Here is a 23,481-nt window from a genome sequence, read left to right as displayed (position 1 = left end):
CCTGAATGATCAGAAGCCTGAAAAACATGACCCTTGAGAGAGTATAGAAGTGGGCTTGTTTAGTCTAGAGAATTGAAGACTAAGAGGTGACACTATAACAGCTTTCAAATATGTAAAAGGTTGCTATGAAAAAGGAGAGGAATAAACTGCTCTTCTTATCCATCGTGGAAAGGAAAAAAAAATAATGGGCTTAAATTGCACCAAGGAAATTTCAGTTCGACACTAGGAAAAGCTTTTCTAAGTGTAAAGACAGTTGCCTGGACTGGCCATGGAGTCCTCATGTTGGCAATTTTTAGGAACAAGCCCAACAAACACCTGTCAGGGTGGTTTAGGTAGGACTAATCCAGTGCCAGAGCAGGGGGAATGGCCCTACAAGATGGGGCCAGACTCTTTTCAGTGGCACCCAGCAACAGGACAAGGGGCAATAGACACAAGCTGGAACACAGGAAATTCCATCTCAAAGTGAGGAAAAACTTAGGAAGTTCCACCTAAACATGAGGAGAAACTTCTTTACTTTGAGGGTGGCAGAGCACTGGAACAGGCTGCCCAGAGAGGTGGCGGAGTCTCCTTCTCTGGAGATAATTCAAAACCCACCTGGATGCGTTCCTGTCCAGCCTGCTCTAGGTGGACCTGCTTTGGCAGAGGGGTTGGACTAGACGATCTCCAAAGATCCATTCCAATCCCTACCATTCTGTGATCCTTTTCAGCTCTGTTTGCTATCAATTTATAACTCCTTGAGAAGCAGCATTTAGCAAAACCTGATTATCTTCTTGAAAAATCTTACTACGTTTTTTTATTCATATATCAAGAATATCACATTTCATTAGACAAATACAAACCTGGCTGCAATACAAAATAAAAACAGTTGCCACAGAGGAGCCACCTGTTTGATGAACATGGAGCAACCCATGTCCATGGAGTTCAGCAGCTCTCAGCCAACTTGCCTCCCTGCCAGGGATGCTCAGACACCTCAACTAGGTTATCAGCTAAGAACTGCTGTCCCTGAGAAAGTATATAATTCTCAGATATTATTACAAGATCCCCTTCTTTGAAATCCATGTGATGCTCCGTCTGCATCCTTATGCTCTCAAAATATCTGTTGTATATCCATAGCAAATTTCCCTTAAATTGAAGGCAAATATATAGTACAAAACCAGACTATTTACACTCATAAAAATATCAGTTTTTCTGTGTTTCTTTGTTTTGTAGACATCTCTGGTTTTGTAATGATGAATTAGAAGGGTAAACTAAAAATTCTTTATGCCAGGCACAGCAAAGTGCACTGAATTTAGAGCAAAAGTATTCTACTGTGTCTTTTCTTAAGAAATGGATCACACATAGTTCAGTGATAGAAATACTGTCTCTTAACCTAATTTTATAGTGCAATCCAACTGACCTCTCCTACACACAGTAATTGAAAAAATAGCAGAGCCTCCAACAGGCTAAACAGAAGCTAGCCTAGTTTTTAATCAATAGTCCTATTCCCACTGGCTATGTATTTCAGTTCAGAACTTTGTAATTAAATATAGTGATGAGTTGTATTTCTTTATGAATGAAACCTCTTCTTTCATATATATATATATACACATTTAAAAATACACTATAAAGTATTTACTGCTAAAATCCAATCATGTTGAATCCAAACAGAATTAAAATGTTAGAAGTCTTTAAATTTGAAGGAGAAAATCTCTCTAATTCTGCCAGTAATACTTTACTGTCATGGGTTTTCACAATACTGGCAAGATATTAGTGGTATTGTTCAGACCAAATATTATGTATTATATGTTGTAAGATACCACTTAAAATGAAATCCAAGAGCCTATAGATAGTTGATGTCAAATTCAACCAAGTGGTCCCACTGATTTTCTGTAGATGTACATACAAAATTAAGGAGAATGGGTTTCCTATATGGATATTTTGAACTTATTTTCCTTTGAAATATGTAGGTTTAAAGTGATTCATAAGAAAGTTCAAGCCTAAACAGTAGTACTGGAAAGTTCACATACAGCCTGCCATTTTGCCTATAGGCAGTTTATGAAATTGTAATTAAAATGACTATTGCTTAACAATTACTTGCACAGAAATAGTAAGAGATTTAGGAAATATCATTGCATTTCTAATAAAGTTTCATCACTTTGTATTAATAGATGAAACTATGACTTCTTCATAGAAGTAAGAGAAAAAAATCCTTGTAATTTTGCTGTTTAAAAAAAAAGCCAAAAAGACATATAAAGGTGCTATGAGGACGAAAATACACTCATTCTAATCCTCAGTGATTAGTAGCGTATCTACAGTGATTCTGCTTTGCATAAGAATATCCTTTTGCCCTTGACTTTATTGCAGGCTAAAGTTAATGGGCCAAATGCATCCGTTGACTAAAATGGTCTTACTCCAAGGATAAGTTTGGCTTACCACACAGAAACACGGTTGAGAGCAGCCCAGAGAACTGTAATCGTAAGAAATAAACCTACATCCTGGCACCACATTTTAAGAATGCTGCTTGTCTTAGATACACATTTAAGATCAATTTTGCAAATTAGAACAAAAAAATGTTTCAAACTATTACTCCCTGGTTTAGTAAGCAATATATTGATTTACTTAATTTTTCAGATCTAAGGCTCTCAAAGCCAAATATTTCTTACCAAGAGATTAATTCCTTAAGTATTACATACACAGAACCATCCTGTACATGCACACACAGAGACAGATTGCATGAAGGAAATGAAATGGATAGCTTTTCCCCAAATTAGACCCATCGTAGGCTAGTTTCTGCCACAACTAATATCACTTTAATAACACTGCAAATTAAATAACAGCTTTTTCCAGTTGTGTATCCTATGAGAGAATTTATTCAGCCAAATCTGCGTCTGCGTCCACAGGTAATGCCACTGAAAAATCTTCAGTAATCTGTCATAATGGAAAGTTCAAAACACTGGAAGGGATGCCAGCAATGGCTGCTTGTACTTTAGGAAAGAGAAGGGAAGTGTATGGAATAATTTTCTCCCCATAACAAAAGAACAATGGATATTAGACTACTCATTAAAGAATAATGTAGCATTTAAATGGATATCTAACTTAGGACACTGAAGCATCTATTTGTTACTTGTGAGTCAGCTTAAGATTTTGTATGAAAGATGGGAAGTTCAGAAGGAGTTTTTTCTTCTTTAAAAGGAAGAGAAGCAGCTTCTGGACAGAGTTTGCAGAAGAATGCATTACAGGGTAAAAGCACCATCAGGCAAAATTTTTAGGTATGAGGGTTAGGGCACTCCTTTGCTCAAAATGAAGGCTTCGAGGCTTCAGTTGTAACACAAAATATGCTATATATCTCAGAGGGCAAGCTGACATAGGGGATCACCTTATGGGATAATCAGCTTAGCTGAATGTACAACCAGCGGACTCTTCTAGGTCTCTCTGAGATCTGGAAAATCAAACCACCAGAGGCTATGCTGTGCCATAATAATGCAAGTTACATCTGTAACTCTTCTTGCAAAAACAGGTTTATATCAAACAACAGTAACATACCAAAGCTCTTGGCCGAAGAACAAGTGACCTAACAATATTATTTCTTTTGTTAAATATATATAGCGTTTATAAATGATTTATAATTTGTTTACTATATAAAAAAGTTTGTTAAACTACTAAAACTGTTTACAACAATTAATTCATTTCTTGAGTGAGAGGAACATGAGATGCCACACGCTGGTTGTACCTCTGTTAAAGATACTGGATTACAGTGAACAGCAGATCAACCTGATCTCCTTGGTGAAAAAAAAAAAAAGACTTATACAGTCTTTGGACGCACCTAAGAGAGGTCAGTCAGCCTGAGCAGGGCTAATGAACATATCTCAGTGAATCAGACTGATGAGATGCATTCCGTGATGCTACATAGAGGTCTAATGCTTACATTTTAAAGCCAGAACAGAGAAAGGAGACAAAAAATATATGAGGGAAAGAGAAAGTGCCTTACATTGGTTGAAAATGTCATCCCTTTTTCTTATCCAAAAGATCAGGAGCTGATTTGATTACAGTTAAAACTACTTTACCGGAGAGAAGGTACTTGTATCTTAGGGGCTTGCCAATTTAGCAAAGAAAGTCATAACAACAGAAAGGCTGAAATCTTAAGCCTAACTATTTCCAGACAGGAATAAAGAACATACTGTTAAAAGTGAAGTCAGTCAGCACTCTGTACAGGGATACAATAGATTGTCCTCTCTGATGCCTTTGGGAAAAAACTGGTTGCCCCATATGGAAGTTATTCTTCATTTAATAAAATCTATTGGGCTCATATTAGAAAGTACCATGCGGTCCAAGCTAGACAACAGTATTAAGTGCATGTGCCTAGACCTATTCAGTTACCCTAAAACCTGAAAGTGCTCAAAATGCCCAGGCATTATTCAAAATATAAAAAATAGAACAATTAACTTTTGAGACAGAGAAAAATCTCAGCCACTGAGAAGGGTATGAGAAGGGTACTAGACAAGCTCAACAAGTGGGCTTATGTGAACATCTTGAGGTTCAACAAGGCCAAGTGCAGGGTCCTGCATGTGGGCCGGGGCAACCATCAGTATCAACACGGGCTGGAGGATGAAGGGATTGAAAGCAGCCCAGAAGAGAAAGACCTGGGGGTACTGTTGGGTGAAAAGCTGAACATGAGCCAGCAATATGCGCTCACAGCCCAGAAAGCCAACCATATCCTTGGCTACATCAAAAGAACCGTGGGCAGCAGGACAAGGGAGATCATTCTCCCTTGACCCGTTCTGGTGGGTCTCCATCTGGAGTACTGCATCCATTTCTGGAGCCCCTGACATAAGAATGACATGAACCTGTTGTCCAGAGGAGGGCCATGAAGATGATCAGAGGGCTGGAGCACCTCTCTGATGAGGACAGACTGTGAGAGTTGGGGTTGTTCAGCCTGGAGAAGAGAAGGCTCCAGGGAGACCTCGTGGCCTTTCAGGACTTAATGGGAGCTTATAAGACAGATAGGAGCAAACTTCTTAGCAGGGTCTGTTGCAATAGGACAAGGAGTAATGGTTTCAAACTAAAAAAATGTCAATTTAGACTACATAGATGGAAGAAATTCTTTACTGTGAGAGTGGTGAGACACTGGAACAGGTCGCCCAGAGAGGTGGTAGATGTCCTACGCCTTAAGACATTCAAGGTCAGGTTGGACAGGGCTCTGAGCAACCTGATCTAGTTAAAGATGTCCCTGCTCAATCCAGGGGGATTGGACTAGATGACCTTTAAAGGTCCCTTCCAACCCAAACTATTTTATGATTCTAAGTGTTTACCAAAGTGCTCTCTCTTCTGCCCATGCTATCTTTGCTGGCAGGTCCTGCTTTCAGTCTTGATTTCAGTTACTCAGTGATTTTCTGAGTGGTGCAAACCCTGTGCAGCCCTCCTGTTGCATGGAAAAATGTTTCTATTCCTCTAAAGAGAGCTCAGTGGGTGCTTCCTCTCCAGACAGCCTCCCTGGGACTGTCTGCCCCTGAGCAGGTTCGGCTGCCCATAGCACCAAGAACAAACATACTTTCTCTACCAGGGTTTCAGTCCAGGCAATTAAAGGAACATAACTCAGTTTTGAACAAAGTAAAATACATATATATGTGGATATGGATATTGGACTACTTGTATAGTTCATATACTACTATATATATGTGTGTGTGTGAGTGTGTGTATATATACATTTGCAAGCCCCACACTCCTTTGGTCACCAGATGAAACATATCATTCAGATCAGATCAAATAGTCTAAGGGCTTCTTCTGGCTTCTGTTGTTGAACTCCATTGCAATTTGCCTCCCTATACCTCAAAATTTTGTGGAAATTGTTGAAGGTTTTGTGAGGAAAGAGAAGCTTTTCCTCTAACAAAATGTGGTTGTTTTTTTTTTTTTTTTAAAAAAGCCACTTCTGCAAACTTCTTTTCTTTAAACCAAAGATTGTAATTGTTATTGCATATTGTTACATGAGACTGCTGTGGCAGACCTGCCAGGATTTCAGTAGACAAATCTGAATAATTCCCATGTCATCAGACATTGCTTAAGGCACAAGCAGGCTCACCATGCCTTCTTATCATGTATTTTAAATCCAGAAATAAACACAGTCTCTAGTTCGTAAGTACTAATTGCAGGAGGAGGAGGGGGTAGATCATGAATTAAAAAGACCCCTCTGTTAGCAAACAGCAGTAGGAGGTAGTCATTCCTCAGTGGAACAACCACTAAATGAAAATGCTATGCACACTTTGCTGGACTTTTATCATAATAATATATCTAAACTTGTATACTACTTTCTGCTCTGGAACCCTGAACTATTTTTGTTCCCTTGTCTGATCAGAGTGCTGCCTCTTTTGTTTACTTCCCCATCGGAAGATGGCATTTCCACTGAACCATGAACCTGCTTTGGCATAACAAATGTTCCTGGATGTTTCTCAAAATGTGTCACAAAGTGAACATCCTTTGTCTACTCCAATTATATCAGCATTGTTCCCTTCTTCTCGCTGTCATTTGAATATCTTCTCTTTTCAACCTTTCTTCTAAGTATTAAAGTCTTTCTTTCTGAATCATTACATTTCTGTCTGATCATAGAAAAGAGTCACCACACTGCATGATGAAGAAAGGGGAGGTTGCCATTTCCTTACCTTTTGTTATGTCTTTTACCTGGAGAGAGGATCTGATCCTGCATTACTAATGGATCAAATGTCTTCCAATGACTTCAGTCAGAATTTTAAGTCTAAAAATGAATACAGGCTGAGACCACAAAGTTGCCTATTCATTTTGAATCAGCCAAGCAGAGTTCGATATTCAAGACACTTGTTGGAAGAGTATTTTCCCTTAGTACTAGAGAGAGGGGACTTGGAATAGTGCAACATTTCTATGTAACTGTCAAGGTTTAACCCCAGCTGGCAGCTAAGCTCACTCACTCCCTCTGGGTGGGATGGGGGACAATATCAGAAGAGTAAAAGTGAGAAAACTCACGGGCAGAGATAAAGGCCATTTAATAGGTAAAGAAAAAGCCACGCACACAAGCTAAGGAAAACAAGGAATTCATTCACTGCTTCCTATTGGCAGGCAGGTGTACAGCCATCTCCAGGAAAGCAGGGATCCATCATGGGTAATGGTTACTTGGGAAGAAAATGCTGTAAGTCCAAGTGTCACCTCCTTCCTTCTTCCTCCAGACTTCTGACAAGTCTTTAACTGCTTACCACCAACTAAAATATTAATGTGTTATCAACATTATTCTCATCCTAAATCCAAAATACTGCACAATATCATCTGCTGGTCGAGTATTAACTCTGTCCCAATTGAAACCAGGACAATAAAAGTGGAGTCGTATTTACACATCCTTTTCAGACTTATTTACATTGAATTAATTTAGTTAACTCTGTTAGCTCTTTTATATTTTTTAATTCAAATGGCAGGCCTAGCTGCCACAGTACTGTTCAGGAGCAAAGGCTTTGCAACCGCAATGCCATGACTATTTCATATTATTGGGGGCTCACCTATATTGTTGACACAAGGCTGGGGAGTAGAGAGGAGTTGATCTGGGCACTGCAGCAATCATTTTCCTGTATGGGGGACATGGAGTCTAGTTGCATTTTCTCTTTTCTCCCCCTCTAACAGCTCTGAGACAACTTGAGAGTATTACTGTATTTTTCCCTGTGTTAGTTAGCACACACCACTTCAGTGTACTAACACTAGCCCCTGAAATCCCCCGCTGTGGGGATAACGGGCAGTCTTTCTGGCAGAAGGGCTGCTGTAGCTTGCAGGCTCACAGAGCTGTGCGATGAAGAAGGAGAAGAGAGAAGCAGCAATAACATTCCATACATTTTCATAATCCACTTCCCTAATACGAGGAAGACTGAACAGCACACTGCATTTTCGAGCCATCCCACACAGCTGAGTCGAGCAGCCTAGAATGCACTATCTCCACTGTGTGGAAAGCTCTTTTTCCCTGATCCTGAGATTTTAAAGTGAGGCAGGACCCTTGTTTTTATGTAGGTCAGAAGCACCACATAAGGATGCCTCACCATCACCATAGGCTGAGAAACGGTCCATGTACCCCTGTATGCTGCAGAGAAAGACCTTTCTGTGCACCAGCCACGGGGAAGGCCTCATAACCCAACACGTGGCAACAGAAAGTTCAGGACATATGCATGAACCTCCTGGGGTCCCTCAGTACACAAAGAAAGGCACTCCCACCCCTCCTCTGCACCTCTGATAGCCTGAGCCCCTCAAGCTGCAGGCTCAGATCCCCTGTTTCATTCTGGTGCACCTTGACACAAAACAGACCTGTAGCAAAACAATGGAAAGGTTTATTTAACCTGGTGTGAAGCCAAGGTTCAGAGGTATGCATGAAGGGTTTGAAACAAAAAGGCTGCAGGAAAAAAAAAATACAATCTTGCTTGCAATACTTCCTGCTCATTAAGGTTATTCACCAAAAATGTAATTGTTGGACTGCTGATCACTAATTTCCATATGCTTCCCCCATTCTCATCTCTTAGTCTAGATGATTTCCTTCAGTGTCTTTTTTAATGGCTCTTCCTGGAGACTTATACTTCAGAGATCCCTTCACATTCTTTCCCTTTTTGCTTTATTTCAGATTAAGTGCCCTCCTGCAGGCTCACATGACTAATACACATCCAGAAGAACCTTTGAGCTCAAAAGCATCTCATATATCACATACTATGAACTGTATGTATTGTCCCTGTCTTTCGTCAAACAATTCCAGACATAAGAATGAGAGTCCTGATGAGACATATCTCAAAGCAGACGGCTCCCTACGGCTCTAATTTCCCGTTAGTTTTTGGAGATTTCTAGAGAAACCGACTAGGTAGTAATTATTGCATAAATTCAGTTATTTTTGTTTGAAATAAAACTATCTATCTGCTTTAGACAGTATGGATTTAAGAATACTTCAAGCTTTAAATTGTTTCAATTTTTAATTTATCGCATTTTTAATTCCTATCTTCAGACAGCTTCCCTGCATAGCTATGAGTTTATTTCCTTGTTTTTTCGAACACCTGAAGCATCTGTTATATTTAACTAAAATAAAATGAATACGTTAACAGCTCCTCCGTGTGACACATTTCTCCAACATCCTGCTTTAAAACTGAGGAGTAATGGCACATACTCAATAAAAGACCTTTTATTGCTCAGTTTTGCATTGTAAACTCTGTAAAATATTTTTAAAAGAAAGTAGTATGCAGTGAAATCTCCAGAATGTTAAAGTTTTCAGGCTTTCTAGAAAAGGGCTTATTTCCTGAAGCTGCAGGCGTGGAAAAAAGCCCTTTTCACCAGAGGAGTTAGACGTCAGTAGAGCCAACCCTGCATTGCATTTCCTGTACTGCAAAGGTTATGGAACGGCAGCTAGAATCAACATAGAGTCAAACTGCAAATTAGATTACAGAGCTGAAAATAATTAAGCAATAACGATAGAGGAACTGGGTATTTCCTGGGGCTTAATGACCTGTTGGGAGGAGCTGAGGTCTTTAATGTTACTTTCAGCTAAACATCAGGAAGAAAAGTGCTACAGTATATTTTTTCCCGGCCCTTGCATGTACAAAGGGCAATGCCACTCTCTTGCTACTCCCAGAGAATTAATGTTCACAGTGCTAGTCAATCAGATTTATTTATTTGCCACCAGACACAGTCTGGGGCACTCCAGGTCCCTGTCTATGGCAAAGTAATTGGAGACGAGACAACAGAAAGACGACTGTCTTGGCCAGTTTCTCTTGTATAGGGGCAGAGGGATTAAATCAGTTGTCCACTGAAAGCTTTCCTGCTACACAGCATGGGTGACTCCAGTCATCTCTTCTCCTCTCTGTAACAAAAAAATCCCACTGTCTCTTCCCTAGGCACCTCATCTGACCTTTCTCTCAGTTCCATTCTTTCCAGAAAGTCTCTGATTTCTCATATTTGCCTTCCCAGCTAGCTCTATCCCTCTTCCCCATGCCCTGCCACAGTGAAGGTCGGCAGTGGTCCCACCTGGCAAGGGAGCCAGGGCTTTCCAGTTCCCTTTGCTCCTCCCTGCAGTTCCTGGTACTACTACCCATACTTGGCTCTTTCTTTGCACCTCCTCTGCGGACTGCTAAGGTGAGCATGTCCCTCTCGTTGCTAACCCATACCCAGTGCTCCCAGCTCAGAGAGGAAGCAGTAAGCCAAATTGACCCAATTCATTTCTTGTGTTTGCAGCAAAGCTGTATCTGTATTTTCAGCAGAGAATGGCATAACAGAGGAAGACACAGCTAAGCTACAATATTTATTTTTCTCTTCTGATTCTGTTGTCATTTACAGTCTTATGGTTATTTCTGTACAATGGCTAGAAAGCAGATAAAATGCATACTTTTTCTTCTTTTTTTTTTAAAGTAAACTCTGTCTATTCCAGCTCCAGTTAATGTCAGCGAAAAAAAACCACCTAGCATGCCAGTAAGAATAAAACTCCACCCAAACACTGATTTTTCATCCATAATCAAAGTAGAGTTATTCTGTAGATTTTATGAGCTACAGTCATCTCTTGTGCAACCGTGCTGGAGTCAAGGGAGTCACATTGGGAACGGATTTGGCCCATTCTGTGGAAAACAGAACTCAAAGGGCAGGGTGACCTGATTTGCAGCAAAAATGTAAATACAAGTGATAGAGTATTTTTTTATTTTAATCACCGAGCTGCAGAATAGCAATCTAATTTCTAGACCTGGGGTTTTGTTCAATGAGCCCAAGGTTTTCTGCATATGGTATAACTAATCAGTAGTAAATTGCACATCAAAACATGGATCATAATCTGTTTTTACCAAATTATTATTGTAAAATCAATATTATTAAGTACTTTTTATACACCCGAATCTAACAGTGCTTCACAAACTGGTTGAACAAGCTGTAACACAGAAATCTCATTGCCTATTCCTAAAATGCAGCCACTTCTGTAACGAAACCCAGCAGCTGTTAACACTACACAGCTGTACCAGACAAAAGCTTGGGGCATAAAATGAAGATGATGACTCTACTTATCCAAAATTGCAAGTGAAGTGTAAGTAGGTAGAAAGCATGGTAATAATCCAAATATAGACAGTAATACACTGCCACTCTCTTGCCAGAAGCGGGAGATTGTACTTACAAGGACATCAGTCTTATCCAAAAACCCCTGCAGATCTTTGCCCACTAATGTCAAAGGCAGACTTCATCTCCTCACTGCTGTAAAAAGAAGGTCACAGTATCTAACCTGCCAATTGCATCTTTTTGTTAGAGTACCTCAAACTTTTGCCAAGAGGATGTCCCAGAACTGGTCCCCTTAATCCGTGAGTTCTCCAAATTCAGTGCTGTAGCAGATCACAAAAATTCAGCTTCTCATGAACAAAATGCGCTTCTGTCTCCCTCTTATCACCAGCCTCTTCCTTTGTTGGTTAATGGAGATGGGACTGATGGATACTCCTTTTCATATTCCCCAAGACCTCTCCTTCCAAAGGAAAATGAATTGCTCAGCAGCAGTGACAGGACAGAATCTGGCATCTTTCTTCCTCATGAAATTAATTATCTTTAAGTAATATAGGTAGAGATTACATTAAATATTGGCATGCATGTTACCATACATGTACTCTAAATGCCCAATAAACAGTGCTTCGTCTTCCAGTCATGGCTGCAGACCCTACTTCTGATACGAGTAGCATCACATTAGAAAAGAGGATTCTCCAGTAATGTCAATGCTTTTTGATTATTTTTTTTTTTAACTGAAAAGTGTTTTCCAGCCTTAATTGTAATAGTAGCCTGACCTATGAATGACTAAATTTTGTACTAGCATGTACCATATCCAGATGCAAATTATATAACACAGTATTCTTCCTGTCTCTCTTCAGGTCGCAGTTGTCATGAAAAACTTCCAATAGGCTCACAAAAGGAGAAAATACAACAGCCTACTAATATTTTTATCATCAGAGGTGCAAGCTCCCTAGTTCCTCCTGCAATGTACAATATTCCTTTAAGTTCCCTCTTCTTCTTCTCCCCTCCCCATTCTCTCTCCATCTCACTGACAGACATCCTCGCAGTGGGAGTACCTAGCCATTAAGCAGCCTGTTAAAAAAACCTGCCTGCCATGATAACAACGAGAAGAAAGGGAAAATTTGCCTAAGATCTGTGTGATGGATGAAAATGTCCTTGGGTCTGTCAGGTTGCAGTGAAGAAAACACCTTAGAGCCAAAAAGAGAAAAGGGGGAAGCAAAGATGCCACGCCAGCAGGCGAGAACAAAGGCTTTTTGCTTCGTGTCTCCCAGGGACAGGATAGAAAGATACACATTTCTCTATGGGTTTTGTTCCCTCTCCCTTGTTTATGCACCTCCAGCTGACCTGATTATGTCAATGCCTCCTGAAACTCGTTATAACAACTTCTCCCCACTGCAGTGACACTTCTGATGAAAGCAACATTGAGCTGACCCGGGGAGCGACGGCAGATTCCTGGAACTGGCTGCAGCTCCTGTGCTACCGTGAACTTTACAGATCAGGATTTGCTACCCTAAAAGGAGAAAATGGCAGCAGGCTCAAGGAGAGTACGCTGCTGTGCCCATTGCCACCGGGGAGAAAAGGCAGGCTCGGCCTTGTCCTAACAAAGTTTTCACACACACAGTGCTTTCTGCGTTCTTACTTTTCCCCTTTCTTCCTTGGGGAAGGCTGTTTACATTGGGTATATCAGTGCTAGAAACAAAATGTGAAGTTTCCTTTGACATTAAAATTACCTTTCTTAGGGAACAAGGTACTTGCAAACAAGAACATCTTATGGCACGACACAAATGCATTTTGTTAAATGTAGTGTGGATTGGCTAACAAAGCAAGCATGTAAAATTTACAACTGTGACTTGCAAAGAGGAAGGGATTTTTTTTTTGCTTAGGTGGTAATGTGCTTTAAAAGGAGAGTGAATCTGCATTTCTTGGGAGGGAAAGCTGGGGTACAGCCAGAATTCAAGCCAGATGATGACTCCTGGTGTTCTTTCACTGGGTCAGACTCTCAGCTCCACTTTTTGATTTTGTTGAACTTTTGCCAACTACCATTTACTTCAACTTTCTTAAATAGCGAGAAGTTAGGAAACTCACTAATCCTTTACTTCTCTGACTTCCTCTTGGACAAGATGTGATGGTGGACAAGTATAAATTCATTATAACGATCTATTTCCAAAACATAATGTGGGAAATAAGCTAAGTTTTGCTTCAGCTTATTGATGTATCATTGTTAGTGTGATAGTACTAACAAAGAAGCCTTAGTAATAGTAGAGTCTAATAAATTGTATCCAATTAATCCCCAGAAATGCCCTTGGTCTCTCAAGGGATCTTTGTTTGCAAAGCGTTATCTAGGTAAAGAGAAACAAACTGGAACATGGCCTTCAACACAAAAACCCAAAGGGTAGGGGAGTATCAATAAGGCCAAAGAAACCAGTCTGGTAAATCTGCCAAGTAGATGGTAACAAAGACTGTGAAATAACGTGTAGCATAATCAACTAATCAAAGGCGTATTTAGGATAATGATTTCATAGAATAGGTGTGTGTGTGCCTTATATGGAAAAAAGTGCAAAATAAACCTGTAATAGGTCAAGCGGTCGGGAAGAATGTGAGCTCCAACTTCTCAGCCAATGAGAAGGGAGACAGAGACTCAAGCGGCCGGGATAAAGGTATAAAATACCTAAAAGATAAAAGGTCATCGTGCATCTATTTTTGGTGCACCCGATTCAGCGCTGTTTCGTATTAATAAATTATTTTTTTAACCTTTGCTTCGATGACTTTGTCCTCTTTAAATTCTAAGATGTGAGTCGGTGTTTCTCACAATAATAAGGGTCCTTTATAAGAGAAAGTGAAATGTAAATTTCAGAGCTACTAGCAGCAATTTTTCAGTAGTGTAGAATCAATACCATCTTTTCTGCACTACCTGTGACTACTGATTTTATGGTATCTTCATCATGGTCACAGACCGCTGTTTTGTGCTTTGACTTTTGTGACACATCAAAAAATGAAGGCTTGGGGGTGAGTAACAAACATTCAAAATCCCACACATACAAACAAGTACTCCTTAAGTACACTATTGGGTGATCCTGACGGCCCTGTGACCAGTAAGGTAGGATTTGAGGTTGACATTTTAGATCAGCACAAGTTCCTGAACTACTTCCAAAATATTCTGTACTCCTGATACCAAACAAACCCCTTAAAATTATCAGCTACTTATTAATGTTACTTTTTATATACTATTTTTAGTTCCTCATTCTAATACTTGACACTAGGAATGCTACAGGTATCCTATTTACTGTATGAAATATTGCATAAGGCACACTTAAAACGTTTTAAGGACAGACAATAATAAAATAGCATGTAAGGCATCACCTATGCATCAAAGAAAAATACTCAGTTGTCTCAGTGGACAGGCTGAATTGTGTCAGAGGAACAGCATTTATCAGATATATTAAGCTGTTCACGTATGCCTTAAATATCAGATGTATTTTTTGTATTGATGAGACTGTGAAATAAAAAGAAAAATTATAAAAACAAAAATCAGGTAAGTTGTGGTTCATTCATTATCTATTTCATATGTCTTAATTTGAAGCTAGAAAACACTCCTTTTGCTATTTGTTTTCCTGTTCACTGGTACCTCTCATTTAAACCGGTATATCCGTCTAAAACAAAGTTATATGTATTTTTGCCTCACAGCTCTTCAAGGAACATAAGGAGTTATATATTTTATTCTCTGTCTTTGGTTAACCACTAGGCAAGAGACAAGAACACACTTTGATCTTTATTCTGTGTAAGTCCTACTGCCAAGAGTAAAAAAATAAGCAACTAATATGCAATTTGGACGTGAAGATTAGAAAGACTATTAATGTGTCCCTCTATAGTAGTTCTATAATTTATCCAGTGAGGAGTAATATGCTCTCCCTTACTGGCAAGAAAATACCATCCAGGGGAGGAAGATTTCTCTGCCAGTAGCCAGCTTAGCCAACGAAGTCTGAAATGCAATTGTTAACCCAATTGGGATGCTCTTAGTTAAACTGTTGGAAATGCAGCCATGGCACAAAAGACGCAAACAGGAGAGAAGTTGTCTACCCTGGTGAGCTTCAATCAAATTTAGATTTTTCTTTGATTTACACACTAATATCTGTTTCGCCACTTCAGAAACTTGAGGCACATCGTTCTTAACACCTGTAGCAATGGATCAGCCCCACAGACTTACTTACATTGAAAAAAACCAAACCAAACCAAAACTTTTTCCAGCTCACCAGAAAGAAAGAAGGCTTTGAAGTGCATGCAGTCTGTTTTGCTAATAAAATTCCTCTTCAGCCTACATCTATTCACCATTTTGTCTTGCCATCCTTCACTATCAAGTCTCAAATTTGATTGCAAGCAGTTTTCAGCAGGGATCATGTCTTCTTCATCCCTGTGGACACTGAGATGTCTTCTCTGCAGAGTAATAAAGTAATAATGAAAAACAGACATGCACATCAATCAGCTAACCTGGCATAAGTAGTAGTCACTACACATAAATCTTTGCATGTTATTAGACTTATGTATAATCTAGGAGAGTAAGAGCTGAGGAACAAAAATGAGTCCAAGGTGAGATTTTTCAAGCTTTCCTTTGAAAAACACAATGAGGGCATAAACATACCCCTTCAGAGGAAACTGTTTTCAGGGTGTCAGAGAATCACTTTCAGCCTCCAGTATGGCTCCTTTACATTGGCAGAGCTTTCTCCTTGAAACCACTCCTCCTCCTGTCTGGAACTTTACATCAGGGTCTTCCTAAGGCCACAAGATGCCTCATTTGGTGTGAGGGGTGAAGCAGATGAAATGGCCTTTCAACAAAAATTGCTGCAGGGGGAAGTTTTAATATGATCCAGCCCCGCTTACAAATGTGGTGTTTAGCTCTCAACTCATTGGTCAGAGACTCACAGCGACACTCAGACCAGTCAAGGGCAGCTGCAGGCAGGGCAGAACCCTGTGACGAAGGGATGGCTGCATTCGCTGCCAGTTTTTACCTCTCTTACTGTTACCCTGACTAACTGCACATTTATAGAGCTAGGTTTAGCCTTTCCATTTAGCTCCAGTTAGTAGGGTGCTGTCCCTACTGCCCAAGCAGGGTTTATAATTCAGTTATATCTCCTTTCTGTCCCTCACCTTGACCAGAACTTAAGCTGTAAGTATCCCTTTGCAAGGTGGAGCAGGTTTTTAATTCCTCTTCCTTCCTTCCATGCAATACATTTCAGCCTTGATCATTTGGCTTTGAAAGACTCAAGGGCAGAGTGTGTGGGATGTGACATTTACCAGGATCCCTCTTTTATTCTTGTTTCAATGCGCAGGGCCAGGTGAGAATTTTGCTTTCCAATTTTTATAAATTCTGTCCATCACACACCCATGAAGAAAACAGGGAAAAGAAAAGCTATTTACATTCAGCATGAGAGAAAGGTAATGGAGTATGGGCTGGGTGCAGGACTGAGAACAAGGCTTCGGCTTTCTAATCCTTATCCTGACATGGTTTCATCCTGAAGTCCAGGTATACCCTTTAACTTCTGCTCTCCATCTATATACAGATGATATTAATTACTGGGTTTGTATTTCATCTGTTTCCATCATGCCTGTATGCTCCATTCAGGAAAAAAATACAGTGCAGGTTTGTCCCAACAATATTTTCCTATGTCATATAGTTACCTTCTGAAGAACCCTATATGAGTGGTAAGTATCTCTCCTACTAGGTTTTTCCTGCTTGTGTCTCCATCTCCACTAAAAGCTGAACATATTCTCTATGCTCAGGAGGCAAGTATATCTCTTTGCTCTGAGGGACAGCAAACGTAGATCAGCAGAGCTCAGGGTCTTGCCACAGAGAACAGCCAGAGATGGTTTACCAATGCTGAAATGTAAGGGAAAGCAGAAGTTCAGTGCTTCCACGGGCACAGTGGGGCACAAAGACGGATGAGTTTCCAACGGTCTGATAGAGGAAGGCACCCCCAGTGTCTAAGCATGTGTCTAACTGCCTTCCTTAATCCATGCCTAGGGACAGGCTCCGGTACTTATTTTCTCACATGAGTAGCTCTGCAGTACACAAACTCATGAGCACAGTGACACTTTCCATCCATCCACACCCTCCCATGCATACACACTCATGCTGATTTTACATATTCTGTCTCTGTGTATGAACTGTGAGATTACAGGAGGGGCTGGTAGCAAGGTTTCCCAATGCTTGTTATGATAAACACCCTGCTATCAATCGCCTGTAACTCTGCCAAACTTCTCCTGTCTAACTCCAGCTGAAATTTTCTGTGCCAACTACATACCACAATCTGAATGCATTTTGGAAAACCTCTGCACTTAAGCAATTCAGACACTTCAGTGATCTGGATCAGGGGAAAATGCACTGTTGTGTCTACGCTGGAAAAAGAAAAAATCTGGGTAACCTGCTAGTAGAGATGCTCTTACCAACCCCATACTTGGCAGCAGGAATTTAAGCTTGTCTGGAGGACTTGGGCTGTTATTTCAAGAGTGCTTTTTGCCATCCACATAAAAAATTGCTCACATCATTGGCCTAGTGACCAGACTTTGCAGCGTCCTACTTCGCAGCTGGAAATCTGGAAAATCTTCAGAGCTAAAAGTTGCAAAGGGAGCAGGGGAAGTTCTGCCCAGCCTCCAGATTGCTCGGTGCCACTGGTGCAGCAGGGAATGAACCAGCTCAGCCCAAGCATGAGATTGCCATGGTTTTTGTGCTCTCCTCCAAGGCCAGGGCACAACAAAAGGATTCTCTCTGCTCTGCAGATGAAGCACGAGGAAGCTGGTTTTCATATGCATATCCCTCACTCTCTTTCACTGTGCCCCAAAGAGGAGGGTATGTCCCCATCCAGGCTGGCCAAGACTCAAGAAGACCCACTGCTCAGCTGCAGGACTCACATAAGAAAACTCATGTTTAAATCTACTTTTGAGAAAAAAAAAATATTTATGAATTTTCTTATATGTAGCAACTCAAGTGTTCTTCCCTCTGCTACATTTTTTTGACTAATAGCTGTTTAGTCATCATTTCACTTTTCCAGCATGCAAACAGCAGCCTTAGTTCTTCTCTGAGTCAGGACTTCACAGACACAGGGCAACACTTCTTTCAGATTTAATACAACATATTTAATTCAGACTTGCTGTGACAGTCCTACCCCAAGCAGGAAATAACCAGACACCTCTGTGGTGGCTTCTGACAATGGGGCCAACGCGGTCATTCAGCATCCCTCTACTTACAGCTTCAGCCCTCACACATCCCAGTGTGGGTCACTGTGGAAACTACTAAGGGACACAGATGATGTCCCCAGCTGGTAGTAGTGGAAGATCAATACTAAGTGGCCTTTTATTATTCTGTTTGCACATTGACCCTTATAGATGCACCTGCAGAAGGAGGGCCATGGGGTGGCTCTTTGCCAGCCACTGGATCCCCCCACGGGTTTCCCAAGGATGCCCACTCCTCCAGCCCTGTTCTAGGCACAGCCCAGTACACACATGCCTGCACCCACACAGCTGCAGGGGTGAGCCTACACCAGGGTCACCACTTACAAAACATGAGGATGCTTTCAGCATGGTACGTGATCTGGTCACAGAGGCCAGCTCCTGCTCCCTGTTTCAATGGCACCAGGTGCATCTACACAGGCATTTCAGTCCGGAACAGGAGGGCGCTTTGGAAGTGCATCACTTTATCACCTCCACTTCTTGACCTATGATTTGCACAGAGCACATGAAATAGATTCTTCCAGATTAAAAACAGACCTTAGGAATACTTATAATGTGCTCCTGCCACTATGGGTGTTTGGCTAATGGGATCAGACCAGAACTAGTCTGAAATACACCCTCTACATGCATACAAAATGAAGATTGGGTTGTACCACGCTAACTTTTTCACTCTACAGATCTATTTGAATTGCATCTCACCAGCTGGTAATGTAGCCAGTATTTTCAAGCAGTAGAAAAGCAACTAAAACCAATAGAAAACCAGGTTAACCTGGTGCCTTTCTAAGCAAAGGTGCTTTTTTGCCAAAATTTTTAAGACTTGTTTTTTTGAGAGTTCTTTTCACCAGGATGTAAAGGATGAGCCCCTAAATAACTACTTGACTTGTGTATGTGTTTTAAAAGAGATTCTTTTTAGAGTGTTCAGCGGGCTTCAATCATTACTTTTGAAAAACCTTCCGAATTCAAAACTTTCAAGATGTGTGCACCCATACCTACCAAAACATCTAGCCAGCCTCAAGATTTTTCTGCTAATCTTCTAATAACTCAGCAATTTTAAGCTCTAGGACATCTGCTTCCAAAAGATATTTTGCAGATTTTTCTGATTGTGTTTCTGCATCTAAAGCAAACTGAAATGAATGTTACAATTTATGTTGAACACCGTTGAGTTCCTAGTGGAGAAGACAAATGATTGCTATGATTGGGAGCACCATGATATGCAATAAACATTTAGGGAACCAGGTTTAGGGAACCATGGGGAAAAAACTGAGAGGATACCAATTACTGATATTTTTGCTCAGAAGATTACAGCTTTCTCTTAAGGGAAACATTTTCATTCAACATTCTTTGTTTTGTTTTTTTTTTCTCTTAAGTTCTTTTATGTTTGACTACACGTATTTATGATAATTCTGTTTTACATCCCAATAACACTAATGCTGGGAGGTTTAAATGAAGCTTTACTGCTTCCCACGTTGTTTCCTAGACTAGTCCATAACAAATAGTACCCCTGACAAACAACTGACCACAGATAATCTTCATCTTGCTGAGACAAGAAGGAAAGATTTTTTTCTTTCCTTTATGTTACAGCCATGAGAAAGTACAATTTGTGTGCTCAAATACAGAATTCAGAATGCTACTGGTTTGATTATTTCCTAGTCAATAAATCCATAATCTCCTGGGCTGCTGAGTATCCCTGTGTTTAATGCTTGAGGAAGTAAAGCCCAGTCAAATAAAGAGATAAAATACCTTCAAAATTTTGCTAAACATTAAAATATTAAAATATTGGTGTATGTCCTAAAGGTAAACCCCAACGTAGCCTGAATTACAAACCCTGCTGCAGTGTCTGACAGATTCATAGCTGCTTCTCCCTTCTGCTTGCCTACTGTACTCACCAGTTCCAGGAAAATAGTTGTCTCTGTCACTTTTTGTATCCAAACAATATCCCCCTTGAGTTTTAACTGCTACACAAATAGAAATATGACAGAAAGGACAAGGGATAATTTTGGCCTGCTGACATTTTTTGTGTCCATGGGTTAAAGAAAGTTAATAAGAGAGTTTACTGTGTGTACCCCTTGCACACTAAAAACGTTCCTCAAGAGGTTAAAAGTTCAAAGTTGAGTCAAAGTCTGCACTGCCTCCACTCTTCCCTTTTAATTATCTGAGGTCAGGAAGTTAATAATACCAGAAATCCCCAGTAGAGACCTCTTGCTCAGTGTATGAACTTTAAACTTGTTCAGCTTTTTTCAAAGGGTAAAAAGTTCAGTGAAAACACAGTGGATTTTCCCTCTGGTCTCCACCAATTCAACCTCAAGGGTTAAAAGTTTAACTGTAAAAGAGGAACCTTTGTTCTCTGAGCTACATTTACAGAGTTCACTTATTAAAAGGTAAAGATTTCAAACAGCAGCTAAAGTCCAAAGTGATTCTTTTCCATAATGATGAAAATATCGCAATAAAAGAAAGTCCTTTGATCTGTTATCGCTTCCCTCAGAACTGACTGTCAAAACTTATTTTTCTCTGTATTTTGAACTTTGGACAAGTAATGGAGCCACATGGGTCCCTAAGGCCACGTATATCTGTTAAACAGCAACATGCTGCATTTGTGAATTTGTCCTACATTTTTCAGCCAGACAATATCTTTTCCCTACTGAAACATTTATGGCAGATGTTTCTCCACCAGGACTTTTTGCACAGTTTATTCCACACAAGCTCAGGTTCATGAGTTCTGTCAATGGAGAATGTGTCGAGTATAGGTGTTTTCATTATCTTCATTCTCTAATGAATAAGATCCCCATGCTGACCTTTTAGCAACTCTGCTGCTAGAAAATATACAAAACAGTTAATCTAAAATATACCTGGTTTTACACAACACAGTTCAGATTTGTGCTATGGGGGTTCCCTGAGGGGTATTCAGTACGTGCAAAGAGACTGATACCAATTGGGTGAAAAAGTTTCCAAAAAGCAGAAAAGTCAACAACAATGTTACTTTTGGTTTTAGTATTTGTCCTGTGTCTAATGGCCAGGATAAGTATTTATGAAACTGAAATAGGAAATGCCCTTGGCTTGGAAGATAATTGATTGCTATGCATGAATTTGGGATAACTGCAGTCTTGAAAAACAGCAAATTCTAATTTGGGCTGTCCTTAGGGAATTTCTCATCATATGTGTTTTGGATTGCCATGTTGCGAGTGGTCTTTTTATTACAGATCAGCTTATTAAAGTTCAAATATTCCCAGAACACTTCAGTCCTGCTTCATTTATAAGGAAGTTGAAGCTCAGCATTTCAGTCTTGCTGCATCTGCAAGCAAAAAATCTCTCACAGTGTGCCTGAAAGCGTTGCTCTGACCGATAACTGTGACTCTGCTCTTTGACACAAACCTCAGCAAAATCAATACCAGCTCTCACTTCAGCATGCTTTAGATCTGACCATCTCACTCTCAGAATATAAGTGAAGATTTTATTTCCTCGTTCTGTTCCACCCAACCTATGCTTTGGAGGACAATTCAGTTTTGAAATGTGAAGTTTTAAATTTAACTCAGCTCTAGAATTTCTTTCACTGGGATGCAACCCATGCTTCAGGTTTTCAGGCCTTCCTCATAGAATAATGTTCAGTAATGTGTCTATAAAATAAAATGCACTTTGCAATGGACCTGAAAATCTTCACTATTGGGAAGCTCGTTCTAAATTACCTTTTTGATTTTTAGTTCTCCTACAGACTTTGCATGACCTGTTATTCCATTTAACCTTTCGTTCATCAAGCATTTCTACAAACATCTCTTTATCATTTTGGTCACTTGTTTACACTGTCAGGTGAAGACTAGAGCAAAGATAAGTTTTCCTTGAATATTCTGAGAGGGGTTTTCTCTCTCCTTTATGTGATCAGCAATCTAATGACTCCACCACATGAGCAGTTTCAAGTTCAGTTCAGTAGGAAAGGTTTACTATGTCTAGTGGTCCCAAAGTTCAGCTAATGATGGTGACCTTCTGAGAGGGTCTAGTTGGGGCCAGCCCAGCCATATTTACATCAGTCTCTCTGAAGAGGGTGCTTGGCACTAACTCTGCATGACCTCCTCAGCAAGCTCTGTTTAATCCCCAAACTCACAAATTAACAACAGACTCTGTAGATTACAAGCCATTCAGATAGAAGAAAGGATGACTGAATCTGATTATGAAAACATTTATGAGACTTGCAATAGGTAGCATGGCATAATTTTTTTATTGGAAAAGGTCCCTTTTGGACATAACTGTCAGTATACTCAAGTAATTGTAATTACGCTTAAAAAAAAAAAAAAAAAAAAGCAGACTGTTCAATACAGCTGACACTGACAATATTTGTGCAAAGCATGACTGTTTCACAAATATAATCTGAGTTCAAGTGATTCCAGGACCAAATTGAATACCTGGCAATGAGACCTCCATAAATTATCATTTTAAATGCAGCATATTTTTTAAGTTTCAGAGAGATGTGAACTATTCTAGTTCACTTTTGTTTCTCTATCATTCTCCACATACGCCCTTTTGCCTTTAATTAGAGCAGTTTCATGTCTCAGCTCTGCCTTTCTACAGGCTAACTCAGGCTTTTGCTCTGTCTTAACTCTCAGGCTAAAAAATTGTGTTATTTTTCTTTGCAGAAAAATAAAATTCATGGGCAAAATTGTTAACACAAGCTGGGTTGTTGGGGTTTTTTTCATATGCAATTGTAGACACAGAGTTCAAAACCAGAGTGTTTCTTTACTCATCTTTGCCATCATCTCAACCCCTTCACAATCATGCATCTATACAAAAGCACTTCTGAGTGCAAAATTCAGCCTCTGACAACCAGGATAGGAGAAGTGCTTTCTAGAACAAGAGCTCTGACCCATTACCACCATCAAGTTGCACTGGGTAGAGGATTATATTTCCCACCTGCCCTCCTGGCTGGTGAAACAGTCAAGTGTTTCTAGTTTCCATTTCTCATTCTACTGTTCTGTGTATTAATATACTATGCAGCAGTTTAAATTAAAACAAATCAGCCATGGGCTGTGGTAGCTTATATACAATCACACATTCAGATCTGTTGCTTCTGCATCAAGGGTGATGACCTCCCACTGAGTAATGGGGAAAGATACTAACCTTTGAAGTTTCACTAAAATGAGTCACCGGCACTTGTGAGAAGAGCCCTGAATGACACACCGTGCTGGGGGAGAGGGGAGCAGTGAGGGGCAGTTATTGAATGTTTTCATCATCTCTGCACTTTGTCACGACTCTGGTTTGTTTCATTTGCAATTCTTCCTTTTAATTGTCTGC

The sequence above is a fragment of the Calidris pugnax genome, unplaced genomic scaffold (genome assembly GCF_001431845.1).
Source record: "Calidris pugnax isolate Ruff unplaced genomic scaffold, ASM143184v1 scaffold25, whole genome shotgun sequence".
NCBI lineage: Eukaryota > Metazoa > Chordata > Aves > Charadriiformes > Scolopacidae > Calidris > Calidris pugnax.
The sequence above is the reverse complement of the archived record's forward strand: the minus strand, read 5'-3'. Positions refer to the sequence as shown.